Raw genomic sequence first — 14,943 nt, 5'->3', positions numbered from 1 at the left:
AACGGGCCAAAATGACACCTGGCAGCTGTGACAGCCTCGCCACGCTGGTTACCGCTGTGTGGTGGCATCCCACTGGGTGGTGTATGACTGGGCCAAGGTGACAACCAGCAGCCATGAAGGACTCACTACATGGGTGACATTCATGAGTTTAAACCCCACTGGGTGGGGTGTGCCCAGGCCTAGGTGAAACATGGCGGCCGTGAGGGCCTCAACACACTGGTGACCCGCATGAGGTGGTATCCTGCTGGGTGGGGTCTGCCCATGCTGAGGTGACACCTGGTTGCTATGATTGCCCTGCAACGTGGGTTACCAGTGCTGGGTGGGGTGCACCCAGGTTGAGGTGACACATGGTTTATGTGACAGATGAGCAATATGGGTGGCATGTGTAAGGTGACACTCCACTGGGGAGGGTGTGACCAGGCTGAGGTGACACCTTGTGGCTGTGATGGCCTTGCCATGTGGTTGGCATGTACGAGGTAGAACCCCACCAGGTAGGGAGTGATGGGGCTGAGGTTCCACCAGGCCACTGTAATGTCCTCAACATGCGGGTGACCAATGAGAGGTAGCATCCCACCAGGTGGGGTGTGCCCAGGCCTAGGTGACACCTGGCAGCCATGATGGCCTCACATTTCAGGTGACTCATGCGAAGTGGCATTGCACACGGCGAGGTGCACCTGGGTTGAGGTGACACCTGATGACTGTGATGGACTCACCACACGGGTGGCTTGCATGAGTTGACACACTTGAGGACAGAGTGTGATTGAGCTAAGGTGACACCTGGTGGCTGTGGTGTCCTCATCACATGGGTGGCATGCAAGAGATGACACCCCACCAGGTGTGGTGTCATGGGGATGAGGTGACAGCTAGTGGCTTGACTGCATTGTCATGTGGGTGGCACATGTGAGGTAGCACCCCATCAGGTAGGCAGTTTGGGGCCGAGGTGACACATGGTGGCTGTGACGGCCTCACCACATGGGTGACCTGCATGAGGTGGCATTCCACCATGAGGCGTGTGTCTGGGCCATTTTGACACCCAGTGGCTGTGATGTCCTCACCACGTGGGTGGCTCATGCAAGGTTTCACCATGCCAGGTGGTGTGTCATGGGGCTGAGGTGACACACCATGGTCATGATGACCTTGCCATGCTGGTGACATATGTGAGGTGGTACCCGACCTGGTGGAGATTGACAGGACTGAAGTGACACCTGGCGGCCATGATGGGTTTGCCACACAGGTGACCCGTGTGAGGTGGCCCCCTGATGGGTGGAGTGCAATGGGGCTGAGGTGACACCTGGTGGCTGTGACGGCCTTGCCATGTGAGTGACCTGTATGAGATAGCACCCCACCAGGTAGGGAGTGATGGGGCCAAGTTTCCACCAGGCCACAGTAATATCCTGAACATGCGGGTGACCAATGAGATGTAGCATCCCAACAGGTGGGGTGTGCCCAGGCCTAGGTGACACCTGGCAGTGTGTTGGCCTCACCACATGGGTGACCCTGGCAGGCTGGAACCCCACTGGGCAGGTGTTTGTGGGCCAAGGTCAAACACAGGTTCTGTGATGGCCTCACCACATGGGTGGCACCCCACCGGGTTGGGTGTGCCCAGGCCAAGGTGACACTCAGGGGCCATGACAGCCTTACCACGTGGGTGACCAGTGTGATGTGGCAACCTGTTGGGCAGCACATGACTGTGCCAAAGTGACACCTGGTGGCTTTGTTGGCCTCACCATGCAGGTGACCTGTACAATACCTCACCGCAAGGGTGGCATGCATGAGGTTGCTCTCCACTGGGCAGAGTGTCCCAAGGCCGAGGTGACACCTGCTGGCCATGATGGCCTCACCATGCAGATGGCACATGTGGAGTGGCATCCCTCTGGGTGGGATTTGCCCAGGCCGAGGTCAAACCCCACTTCCATTATGGCCTCAATACGTGGGTGACCCACATGAGGTTGCACCCAGCTGGGCAGGTTGTGCCAGTTCTGAGGTGAAACCCAGTGGGCATGAAGGCCTAGCCACACGGGAGACCCACACATGGTGGCACACAGCCAGGCAGTGTGTAACTGGGCCGAGGTGACACCCAGTGACCATTACGGCCTTGCCTCATGGGAGATATGTGTAAAATGGCACTCTGTGGCGTGGGGTGTGACCAGGCCTAAGTGACACCCTGGCCATGAGGGTCTTGCCACGTGCATCACCTGCATGATGTGGCTCCACTCTGGGCAGGGTGTGAAGTAGCCGAGGTGAAACTCGGCCTCCTGAGCACATCGCCATGCAGGTGGCATGTGCGAAGTGTCACCGTGATGGGTGGGGTGTGACCAGGTCTAGGTGACACCCAGCTGCCATGCAGGCCTCATCAGGCAGATGCACCACAGTATGTGGCACTCCTCCAGTTGGTGTGTGCCCAGGCGCAAGTGAATCCCAGCATTCATGAGGGCATCAACATGTGGGTGACCCATGCGAGGTGGCAGCCCCCAGGTGATGTGTGACTGGGCTGAGGTGAAACCCAATGGAATGTCAGCCTCACCACATAGGTGACCCTGGTGTGGTGGCATCCCACCAGGCGGCATGTGCCCAGGCCAAGGTCAAACACAGCTTCTGTGATGGCCTTGCCACTCGGGTGACAGGTGCAAGGTGGCTCCCCATCAGGTGGCATGTGCCTGGGCTGAGGTGACAGCCAGCAGCTATGATGTACTTGCCACGTGGGTTACCTATGTGAGGTGGCACCCCACTGGGTGGATATGCCCAGGTTGATGTGACACCTGGCAGCCCTGATGGCCTCAGCACGTGGGTGACTGATGTGAGGTGGCACCCTGCTAGGTGGGGTGTGATGGATCTGAGGTGACATCTGGCAGCCATAATGGCCTTGCAACATGGGTGGCACATGCAAAGTGGCACACTGCAGGTGGGAGGTGAGGGGGTGTAGGTGACACCCAGTGGCTTTGACGGTGCAGCTATGTGTGTGACAAGTGCAAGGGTGCACCCATCAGGGTGGCGTGTTACTGGACCGAGGTTACACCTTGTGACCATAATGACCTCAGCACTTGGGTGGTATGCATGATGTGGCACCCTGCCAGCAGGGTGTGATGGGGCCAATGGACACCCCGTGGTTGTGACAGCCTCTCAACACGGGTGACCCATGTGAGGTGGCTTTTTGCCGGGCAGGGTGTGACTGAGCTGAGGTGACATCTGGCAGCCATTACAGCCTCACCACATGGGTGACCCATGCGTGGTGGCATCCTGTTGGGCTGGATGTGCCTGGGCCTAGGTGACAGCCGGTTGCCATGAGGGCCATGCCACAAGTGTGACCCTTGTGAGATGGCACTCTGGTGGGTGGGGTGTGCATGGGCCTAGGTGCCACCTGGTGGCCGAGAGGGCCTTGCAACCCAGGTGACCCTCACGAGATGGCACCCTGCCTGATGGGATGTGCCCAATTCAAGGTGATACCTGATGGTCATGACAGCATCACCACATGCATGGCATGCGCAAGGTGGTACACTGTTGGGCTGTGTTTGATAATCCTAGGTGACACCCTGTGGCCATCATGGCCTTGCCATGTGGGTGGCATGCATGAAGTGGCTCCAGGCCGCACATGGTGTCCCTGGGCTGAGGTGAGACCTGGCAACACTGACGGCCTCACCACATGGCTTACACATGTAAGGTGGCACCCCACAGGGTGGATGTGCCTGGGCTGAGGTGAGGCCTGATATCCCTGGTGGCCTCACCACATGGGTGAATCACATGAGTTGACACCCCACCAGGCAGGGTGTGGTGGGGCTGAAGTGACACCCAGCAGCTCTAATGGCCTTGCAATGTGGGTGGAAGCTGCAAAGTGCCACCGCTCTGGGCAGGGTGTAAGGGTGCCGAGGTGACCCATGGTGCTGTGATGGCCCAGCTACATGGGTGGCAAGTGCAAGGTTGCACCCCACCAGGTGGGGTGTTACAGGGCCGAGGTGGCACCTGGTGTCTGTGATGGCCTCACCACTTGGGTGGCACACACATGGTAGCACCCTGCCAGGCAAGGTGCGATGGGGTCAATGGACACCCTGTGGCTGTGACAGCCTTGCAAACCTGGTGACCTATACTAGGTGGCTTCCTGCTGGCAGGTTGTGACCGAGCTGAGGTGACACCCGGCAGCAGTGATGGCCTTGCCACATGGGTGACCTGCAAGAGGTGGCACCATGCTGTGTGGGTTGTGACCAGGCCAAGGTGACACCTGGTGGCCATGACAGCCTCACCACAATCGTAGCAAGTGTGAGATTGCACCCTGCAGGCTGCAGTGTGACCAGGCCAAAGTGATCCACAGCAGCTGTGAGAGCCACATCACATGGGTGACCCTTGCAAAGTGGCACCCCGTTAGGTGGTGTGTGACTGGTCCAAGGTGATGCCCAGTGGCCATGAGGACCTCACCACATGGGTGACCCACATGAGCTGGCACCCTGCCTGGCAGGGTGTAACCAGGCCAAGGTGACATCTGGTGGCATAGAGGTGCTCACAACGTGAGTAACCATGCGAGGTGGCATCTCACATGGTGGGGTATGCCCGGGTTGAGGTGACACACTTTGACCGAGACAGACTTGCAGCACAGGTGGCATGCACCAGGTGACACCCCACTGTGCAGTGTGTGATCGGGCTGAGGTGACACCTGGTGGCTGTGATGGTCTCGTCCTGAGGGAAGCACATGCTAGTTGACACCCTGGCAGGTGGGTATTGACCAGGAAGAGGTGACACCCAGTGGCCGTGATGGCCTCACTACATGGGGGACACACAAGAGATGACATGGTGCCAGGTGTGGTGTCACAGGGACAAGGTGGCACCTAGTGGTGTGATTGCCTAGCTATGCGGGTGGCACATCAAGGTGGCACCTGGCAGGGTGGGGAATGACGGGGCTGAAGTGACACCCGGTGGCCATGATGGCCTAGCCATGTGAGTAGCATGCACTATGTAGCACCCCATGGGGCAGTGTCTGAGTGGGCTTAGGTGACACCTCGCGGCCTTGATAGCCTCACCATGCTGGTGACATGGGTGAGGTAGCACCTTGCCTGGTGGGGTGTGACGTGGCTGAGATGACACATGGTGGTCATGATCCCTTGCCTCTTAGGTGGCTCCAGCGTGGTGGCACCCTGCTGTGAAAGCTATGAAGGGGTCAAGGTGACATCCCATGGCTATGACAGCCTCACCACATGGGTGACCCAAGTGAGGTGGCTCCCCACAAGACATGGTGTGACTGAGCTAAGCTGTCACCCAGGGGCAGTGATGGCTTCTCCATGCAGGTGACCCATACGAGGTGGTACCCCACTGGGTGGTGTGTGAAGCAACCAAGGTGACACCCAGCAGCTGTGAGGGCCTCATCACGTGGGTGATCTGTGCATGGTGGCTCCCCACCAGGCAGTGTGTGCTCAGGCAGAGGAGACATCTGGCAGCCATGACAGCCTCACCATGCAGTTGACCTTTGCCAGGTGGCAACCTGCGGGATGGGGTGTGACCATGCAGACGTGACACCCAGCGGTGTGACCACCTTGCCATGCAGGTGCCATGTTGAGGTGACATTCTCCTGGGCAGAGAGTGACACGGCTGAATATTGGTGGCCGTGAGTGCTGCACCATGTGGGTGGCACATGCTAGGTGACATCCCAATGGGCAAGGTGTACCCAGGCCGAGGTGACACTCAGTGGCTGTGAAGGCCTCACAACACAGGTGACCCATGCGATTTGGAATCCTGCATGGTGTGTTGTGACTGGGTTGACATGACACAGCGACCACATTGGACTTGCAATGTGGGTGGCATGCGTGAGGTTAGCCCTGCCAGGTAGGGTGTGATTGGGCTGAGGTGACACCCGGCAGCCATGATGGGCTTGCCACATGGATGGCACACAAGAGATGACACCCCACTGGGCATGGTGTCATGGGGATGAGGTAAAACACTATGGCCATTACTGCCTCACCATGTGGGTAGCACATGTGAGGTCGCACCCTACCAGGCCTAGAGTGATGGGGCCAAAGTGAAACATGGTGGCTGAGATGACTTGCCACGTGGGTGGCTAGCACGAGGTGGCACCCAGCTGTGCGTGTTGTGAACGGGCCAAAATGACACCTGGCAGCTGTGACAGCCTCGCCACGCTGGTTACCGCTGTGTGGTGGCATCCCACTGGGTGGTGTATGACTGGGCCAAGGTGACAACCAGCAGCCATGAAGGACTCACTACATGGGTGACATTCATGAGTTTAAACCCCACTGGGTGGGGTGTGCCCAGGCCTAGGTGAAACATGGCGGCCGTGAGGGCCTCAACACACTGGTGACCCGCATGAGGTGGTATCCTGCTGGGTGGGGTGTGCCCATGCTGAGGTGACACCTGGTTGCTATGATTGCCCTGCAACGTGGGTTACCAGTGCTGGGTGGGGTGCACCCAGGTTGAGGTGACACATGGTTTATGTGACAGATGAGCAATATGGGTGGCATGTGTAAGGTGACACTCCACTGGGGAGGGTGTGACCAGGCTGAGGTGACACCTTGTGGCTGTGATGGCCTTGCCATGTGGTTGGCATGTACGAGGTAGAACCCCACCAGGTAGGGAGTGATGGGGCTGAGGTTCCACCAGGCCACTGTAATGTCCTCAACATGCGGGTGACCAATGAGAGGTAGCATCCCACCAGGTGGGGTGTGCCCAGGCCTAGGTGACACCTGGCAGCCATGATGGCCTCACATTTCAGGTGACTCATGCGAAGTGGCATTGCACACGGCGAGGTGCACCTGGGTTGAGGTGACACCTGATGACTGTGATGGACTCACCACACGGGTGGCTTGCATGAGTTGACACACTTGAGGACAGAGTGTGATTGAGCTAAGGTGACACCTGGTGGCTGTGGTGTCCTCATCACATGGGTGGCATGCAAGAGATGACACCCCACCAGGTGTGGTGTCATGGGGATGAGGTGACAGCTAGTGGCTTGACTGCATTGTCATGTGGGTGGCACATGTGAGGTAGCACCCCATCAGGTAGGCAGTTTGGGGCCGAGGTGACACATGGTGGCCGTGACGGCCCCACCACATGGGTGACCTGCATGAGGTGGCATTCCACCATGAGGCGTGTGTCTGGGCCATTTTGACACCCAGTGGCTGTGATGTCCTCACCACGTGGGTGGCTCATGCAAGGTTTCACCATGCCAGGTGGTGTGTCATGGGGCTGAGGTGACACACCATGGTCATGATGACCTTGCCATGCTGGTGACATATGTGAGGTGGTACCCGACCTGGTGGAGATTGACAGGACTGAAGTGACACCTGGCGGCCATGATGGGTTTGCCACACAGGTGACCCGTGTGAGGTGGCCCCCTGATGGGTGGAGTGCAATGGGGCTGAGGTGACACCTGGTGGCTGTGACGGCCTTGCCATGTGAGTGACCTGTATGAGATAGCACCCCACCAGGTAGGGAGTGATGGGGCCAAGTTTCCACCAGGCCACAGTAATATCCTGAACATGCGGGTGACCAATGAGATGTAGCATCCCAACAGGTGGGGTGTGCCCAGGCCTAGGTGACACCTGGCAGTGTGTTGGCCTCACCACATGGGTGACCCTGGCAGGCTGGAACCCCACTGGGCAGGTGTTTGTGGGCCAAGGTCAAACACAGGTTCTGTGATGGCCTCACCACATGGGTGGCACCCCACCGGGTTGGGTGTGCCCAGGCCAAGGTGACACTCAGGGGCCATGACAGCCTTACCACGTGGGTGACCAGTGTGATGTGGCAACCTGTTGGGCAGCACATGACTGTGCCAAAGTGACACCTGGTGGCTTTGTTGGCCTCACCATGCAGGTGACCTGTACAATACCTCACCGCAAGGGTGGCATGCATGAGGTTGCTCTCCACTGGGCAGAGTGTCCCAAGGCCGAGGTGACACCTGCTGGCCATGATGGCCTCACCATGCAGATGGCACATGTGGAGTGGCATCCCTCTGGGTGGGATTTGCCCAGGCCGAGGTCAAACCCCACTTCCATTATGGCCTCAATACGTGGGTGACCCACATGAGGTTGCACCCAGCTGGGCAGGTTGTGCCAGTTCTGAGGTGAAACCCAGTGGGCATGAAGGCCTAGCCACACGGGAGACCCACACATGGTGGCACACAGCCAGGCAGTGTGTAACTGGGCCGAGGTGACACCCAGTGACCATTACGGCCTTGCCTCATGGGAGATATGTGTAAAATGGCACTCTGTGGCGTGGGGTGTGACCAGGCCTAAGTGACACCCTGGCCATGAGGGTCTTGCCACGTGCATCACCTGCATGATGTGGCTCCCCACTGGGCAGGGTGTGAAGTAGCCGAGGTGAAACTCGGCCTCCTGAGCACATCGCCATGCAGGTGGCATGTGCGAAGTGTCACCGTGATGGGTGGGGTGTGACCAGGTCTAGGTGACACCCAGCTGCCATGCAGGCCTCATCAGGCAGATGCACCACAGTATGTGGCACTCCTCCAGTTGGTGTGTGCCCAGGCGCAAGTGAATCCCAGCATTCATGAGGGCATCAACATGTGGGTGACCCATGCGAGGTGGCAGCCCCCAGGTGATGTGTGACTGGGCTGAGGTGAAACCCAATGGAATGTCAGCCTCACCACATAGGTGACCCTGGTGTGGTGGCATCCCACCAGGCGGCATGTGCCCAGGCCAAGGTCAAACACAGCTTCTGTGATGGCCTTGCCACTCGGGTGACAGGTGCAAGGTGGCTCCCCATCAGGTGGCATGTGCCTGGGCTGAGGTGACAGCCAGCAGCTATGATGTACTTGCCACGTGGGTTACCTATGTGAGGTGGCACGCCACTGGGTGGATATGCCCAGGTTGATGTGACACCTGGCAGCCCTGATGTCCTCAGCACGTGGGTGACTGATGTGAGGTGGCACCCTGCTAGGTGGGGTGTGATGGATCTGAGGTGACATCTGGCAGCCATAATGGCCTTGCAACATGGGTGGCACATGCAAAGTGGCACACTGCAGGTGGGAGGTGAGGGGGTGTAGGTGACACCCAGTGGCTTTGACGGTGCAGCTATGTGTGTGACAAGTGCAAGGGTGCACCCATCTGGGTGGCGTGTTACTGGACCGAGGTTACACCTTGTGACCATAATGACCTCAGCACTTGGGTGGTATGCATGATGTGGCACCCTGCCAGCAGGGTGTGATGGGGCCAATGGACATCCTGTGGTTGTGACAGCCTCTCAACACGGGTGACCCATGTGAGGTGGCTTTTTGCCGGGCAGGGTGTGACTGAGCTGAGGTGACATCTGGCAGCCATTACAGCCTCACCACATGGGTGACCCATGCGTGGTGGCATCCTGTTGGGCTGGATGTGCCTGGGCCTAGGTGACAGCCGGTTGCCATGAGGGCCATGCCACAAGTGTGACCCTTGTGAGATGGCACTCTGGTGGGTGGGGTGTGCATGGGCCTAGGTGCCACCTGGTGGCCGAGAGGGCCTTGCAACCCAGGTGACCCTCACGAGATGGCACCCTGCCTGATGGGATGTGCCCAATTCAAGGTGATACCTGATGGTCATGACAGCATCACCACATGCATGGCATGCGCAAGGTGGTACACTGTTGGGCTGTGTTTGATAATCCTAGGTGACACCCTGTGGCCATCATGGCCTTGCCATGTGGGTGGCATGCATGAAGTGGCTCCAGGCCGCACATGGTGTCCCTGGGCTGAGGTGAGACCTGGCAACACTGACGGCCTCACCACATGGCTTACACATGTAAGGTGGCACCCCACAGGGTGGATGTGCCTGGGCTGAGGTGAGGCCTGATATCCCTGGTGGCCTCACCACATGGGTGAATCACATGAGTTGACACCCCACCAGGCAGGGTGTGGTGGGGCTGAAGTGACACCCAGCAGCTCTAATGGCCTTGCAATGTGGATGGAAGCTGCAAAGTGCCACCGCTCTGGGCAGGGTGTAAGGGTGCCGAGGTGACCCATGGTGCTGTGATGGCCCAGCTACATGGGTGGCAAGTGCAAGGTTGCACCCCACCAGGTGGGGTGTTACAGGGCCGAGGTGGCACCTGGTGTCTGTGATGGCCTCACCACTTGGGTGGCACACACATGGTAGCACCCTGCCAGGCAAGGTGCGATGGGGTCAATGGACACCCTGTGGCTGTGACAGCCTTGCAACCCTGGTGACCTATACTAGGTGGCTTCCTGCTGGCAGGTTGTGACCGAGCTGAGGTGACACCCGGCAGCAGTGATGGCCTTGCCACATGGGTGACCTGCAAGAGGTGGCACCATGCTGTGTGGGTTGTGACCAGGCCAAGGTGACACCTGGTGGCCATGACAGCCTCACCACAATCGTAGCAAGTGTGAGATTGCACCCTGCAGGCTGCAGTGTGACCAGGCCAAAGTGATCCACAGCAGCTGTGAGAGCCACATCACATGGGTGACCCTTGCAAAGTGGCACCCCGTTAGGTGGTGTGTGACTGGTCCAAGGTGATGCCCAGTGGCCATGAGGACCTCACCACATGGGTGACCCACATGAGCTGGCACCCTGCCTGGCAGGGTGTAACCAGGCCAAGGTGACATCTGGTGGCATAGAGGTGCTCACAACGTGAGTAACCATGCGAGGTGGCATCTCACATGGTGGGGTATGCCCGGGTTGAGGTGACACACTTTGACCGAGACAGACTTGCAGCACAGGTGGCATGCACCAGGTGACACCCCACTGTGCAGTGTGTGATCGGGCTGAGGTGACACCTGGTGGCTGTGATGGTCTCGTCCTGAGGGAAGCACATGCTAGTTGACACCCTGGCAGGTGGGTATTGACCAGGAAGAGGTGACACCCAGTGGCCGTGATGGCCTCACTACATGGGGGACACACAAGAGATGACATGGTGCCAGGTGTGGTGTCACAGGGACAAGGTGGCACCTAGTGGTGTGATTGCCTAGCTATGCGGGTGGCACATCAAGGTGGCACCTGGCAGGGTGGGGAATGACGGGGCTGAAGTGACACCCGGTGGCCATGATGGCCTAGCCATGTGAGTAGCATGCACTATGTAGCACCCCATGGGGCAGTGTCTGAGTGGGCTTAGGTGACACCTCGCGGCCTTGATAGCCTCACCATGCTGGTGACATGGGTGAGGTAGCACCTTGCCTGGTGGGGTGTGACGTGGCTGAGATGACACATGGTGGTCATGATCCCTTGCCTCTTAGGTGGCTCCAGCGTGGTGGCACCCTGCTGTGAAAGCTATGAAGGGGTCAAGGTGACATCCCATGGCTATGACAGCCTCACCACATGGGTGACCCAAAGGAGGTGGCTCCCCACAAGACATGGTGTGACTGAGCTAAGCTGTCACCCAGTGGCAGTGATGGCTTCTCCATGCAGGTGACCCATACGAGGTGGTACCCCACTGGGTGGTGTGTGAAGCAACCAAGGTGACACCCAGCAGCTGTGAGGGCCTCATCACGTGGGTGATCTGTGCATGGTGGCTCCCCACCAGGCAGTGTGTGCTCAGGCAGAGGAGACATCTGGCAGCCATGACAGCCTCACCATGCAGTTGACCTTTGCCAGGTGGCAACCTGCGGGATGGGGTGTGACCATGCAGACGTGACACCCAGCGGTGTGACCACCTTGCCATGCAGGTGCCATGTTGAGGTGACATTCTCCTGGGCAGGGAGTGACGCGGCTGAATATTGGTGGCCGTGAGTGCTGCACCATGTGGGTGGCACATGCTAGGTGACATCCCAATGGGCAAGGTGTACCCAGGCCGAGGTGACACTCAGTGGCTGTGAAGGCCTCACAACACAGGTGACCCATGCGATTTGGAATCCTGCATGGTGTGTTGTGACTGGGTTGACATGACACAGCGACCACATTGGACTTGCAATGTGGGTGGCATGCGTGAGGTTAGCCCTGCCAGGTAGGGTGTGATTGGGCTGAGGTGACACCCGGCAGCCATGATGGGCTTGCCACATGGATGGCACACAAGAGATGACACCCCACTGGGCATGGTGTCATGGGGATGAGGTAAAACACTATGGCCGTTACTGCCTCACCATGTGGGTAGCACATGTGAGGTCGCACCCTACCAGGCCTAGAGTGATGGGGCCAAAGTGAAACATGGTGGCTGAGGAGGAAAAAGATGGTGGCAAAGTAGAGCGACGTGGAGTGCATCCCTCTCCACAGATGCATTGGGAATGCATGGAAGCACACAGTCATTCCCACAGAGAACCAGCTGAACACCAGCAGACGGCCTCGGACACCGGAAAGGGCTGTGGAGAACCTGACATAGCCGGTAGGGAGGCATCTACGAGGGCTCAAAGAGGGTGAAGCGGCGGAGCTGTGGCAGACGGGAGGGAGTGAGAAACATATGGAGGGTCCGCAGCGCAGCTCAGCATTCCCGGACCGAGACATCGATCCGCGGCTGAACGGAGGGTCCAGGAGCGGGAGCGTGGGAACCGGAGAGCTGGTTCAGGGGGAGAAACATTGTTGCCGGTAGGGTGATGGACCGAGAGGACAGGAGGGAGGAGGTCTGCGGAGAGGAGTGCCGATCCCTGAGAGCTGCCCGGCCATGATGGCGGCTGGAGGCTGCAGGCTCCCAGGCGCGGGGGAGGAGCCGCGCGCATAGCCTCTCCCTCTCTTTCGGTGCCTCTGCAACAGGCAGCGGAGAGATGCCCTGCGGGGCCACATAAGGCGCTCAGGGATAACAAGCACCCTCAGGCGCTCGGGCGGGGCTAGATTAAAACTCCTTGCAACGCCAGCAGCAGGGAGGCTGCCGAGAGAAAAAAAAAAAAAAAAAAACCAGCATCAAAAAGAAAAAACCCCGAGAGAGGCCCAACTCTAAGACTTTCTGTGTACGCCTGAGCCACCAGCGCCCTCTGCAACAGGCACCTCCAAGCCTGACTGAAGCAACAGTGCGCCACTGCTCACTCCCTCCCAGGAGAAGGAGCCACTATTGCACCCTCTCCCTCCCCACACACCGAGGCTTACAGACGAACAATAAAGGAACCTCTGCTGGTCACAGAATAACGCAAAAAAAAAAAAAAAACCCAAGGCAAGGAAAAGGACACTTACAGCTGAGACGCTAAGGAAACAGAAATAGTAGTATCAATACCTATTGAACTGGTCCATTCGGGGATCAGTTCTGGATTTTTTTTTTTTTTTCTTTCTCTTTTTTTTTTTTTTTTTTTTTGATTTATTAAATACGATCTTAGCCCTAAGGGATTTACAAGTTTTACAACATAATTTTATAAGGATATTTTTTACTCTTTTTTTTTTTTTTTGCCTTTTAAAATACTTCTATATCTAGCTAAGTTTTTGGTAGTACGGACAAAATATCTTTCATACTTTCCTTTCATCCCTTTCTTTTATACACTTCTATTCCTTTCTTTTTCTTTGCATATTTCCAACCACATTACGCTCTTCTGTTCCCCTTTCTTCCAGCCATTTTAAGTGTATTTTATCTTAACATACTTATAAGCAACACTATCGGTCTGCTCAGACTCCTTGCTCTATTCTCCAGATGATGCACTGCCTTGGTATTAATATTAGGCTTTTGTCTTTATCTTAGTTCTTAGTACAGTTGTCTAATTACATTCTGAGAATCTCCATTCTCTCTGGTGGTACTCCAGCTCATTTCTATATTTGATCCTAGCTTACAAAATCTCCCTGGATTGATGTTTGTATGTGTAGGGTGTTATTTGTTGTTTGTTTGCTTTTGCTTTTGTCTCTGATTTGTTCTGTTTCAGTTGTCAATTTCTGCTGGGTTTCTCTCTGAATATCTGATAGCACACTGGGGTTCTGTCAGGTCTTTCTAGAGCCTTATGTCCTAACGGATTCAATAATTGTGTGTCTTATACATGTATGTGTTTCCTAGACTGAATATTCGTCTAATCCAATACTTGGACATTAGTCTGAGGCTTGGACAGTCTTCTATAAACACCTCTATCACCAGGACAAGCAACCCCGAAAGCTTGGACAACCATGAGGAAACAAAAAAACACCATGCAGGCAAAGGAGCAGGAAAAAGACCCACAAGACCAAATAAATGAGGAGGAAATAGGAAAAATGCCTGAAAAAGAATTTAGAGTAATGATAGTAAAAATGATACAAAATCTCGATAACAAATTAGAGAAAGTACAAGAAACAGTTCATAAGAACTCAGAAAAACAAACAGCAATGGATAACAAAATAACTGAAATTAAAAATACTCTAGATGCTCTAACCAGCAGAATGACTGAGGCAGAAGAACGAATAAGTGAGTTGGAAGATAGAATGGAAGAAATAAACGCCACAGAGCAGGAAAAAGATAAAAAAATAAAAAGACTAGAAGACAGCCTCAGAGACCTCAGTGATAACCTTAAACGTACCAACATTCGAATTATAGGCATCCCAGAAGAAGAAGAAAACAAGAAAGGGTCTGTGAAAATATTTGAAGAGGTTCTAGTGGAAAACTTCCCCAACATGGGAAAGGAAATAATGAACCAAGTCCAAGAAGCACAGAGAGTCCCATACAGAATAAACCCAAGGAGAAATACACCAAGACACATATTAATCAAACTAACGACAATTCAACACAAAGAAAAAATATTAAAAGCAGCAAGAGAAAAGCAACAAACAACATATAAGGGAAAACCCATCAGGATAACAGCTGACCTTTCTACAGAAACTCTGCAGGCCAGAAGGGAATGGCAGGATATACTGAAAGTCCTGAAAGAGAGAAACCTACAGCCAAGAATACTTTACCCAGCAAGAATCTCATTCAGATTTGAGGGAGAAATCAAAAGCTTTCCAGACAAGCAAAAGTTAAGAGAATTCAGCACCACCAAACCAGCCTTACAACAAGTGCTAAAGGAACTTCTCTAAGTAGGAAACACAAGAAAAGGAAAACACTTACAAATACAAACCCAAAACAATTAAGAAAATGGTAATTGGAACACACATGTCAATAATCACTTTAAATGTAAATGGATTAAATGCTCCAACC

This window comes from Hippopotamus amphibius, chromosome 3 (assembly GCF_030028045.1).
Source record: "Hippopotamus amphibius kiboko isolate mHipAmp2 chromosome 3, mHipAmp2.hap2, whole genome shotgun sequence".
NCBI classification, from domain to species: domain Eukaryota; kingdom Metazoa; phylum Chordata; class Mammalia; order Artiodactyla; family Hippopotamidae; genus Hippopotamus; species Hippopotamus amphibius.
The sequence above is the reverse complement of the archived record's forward strand: the minus strand, read 5'-3'. Positions refer to the sequence as shown.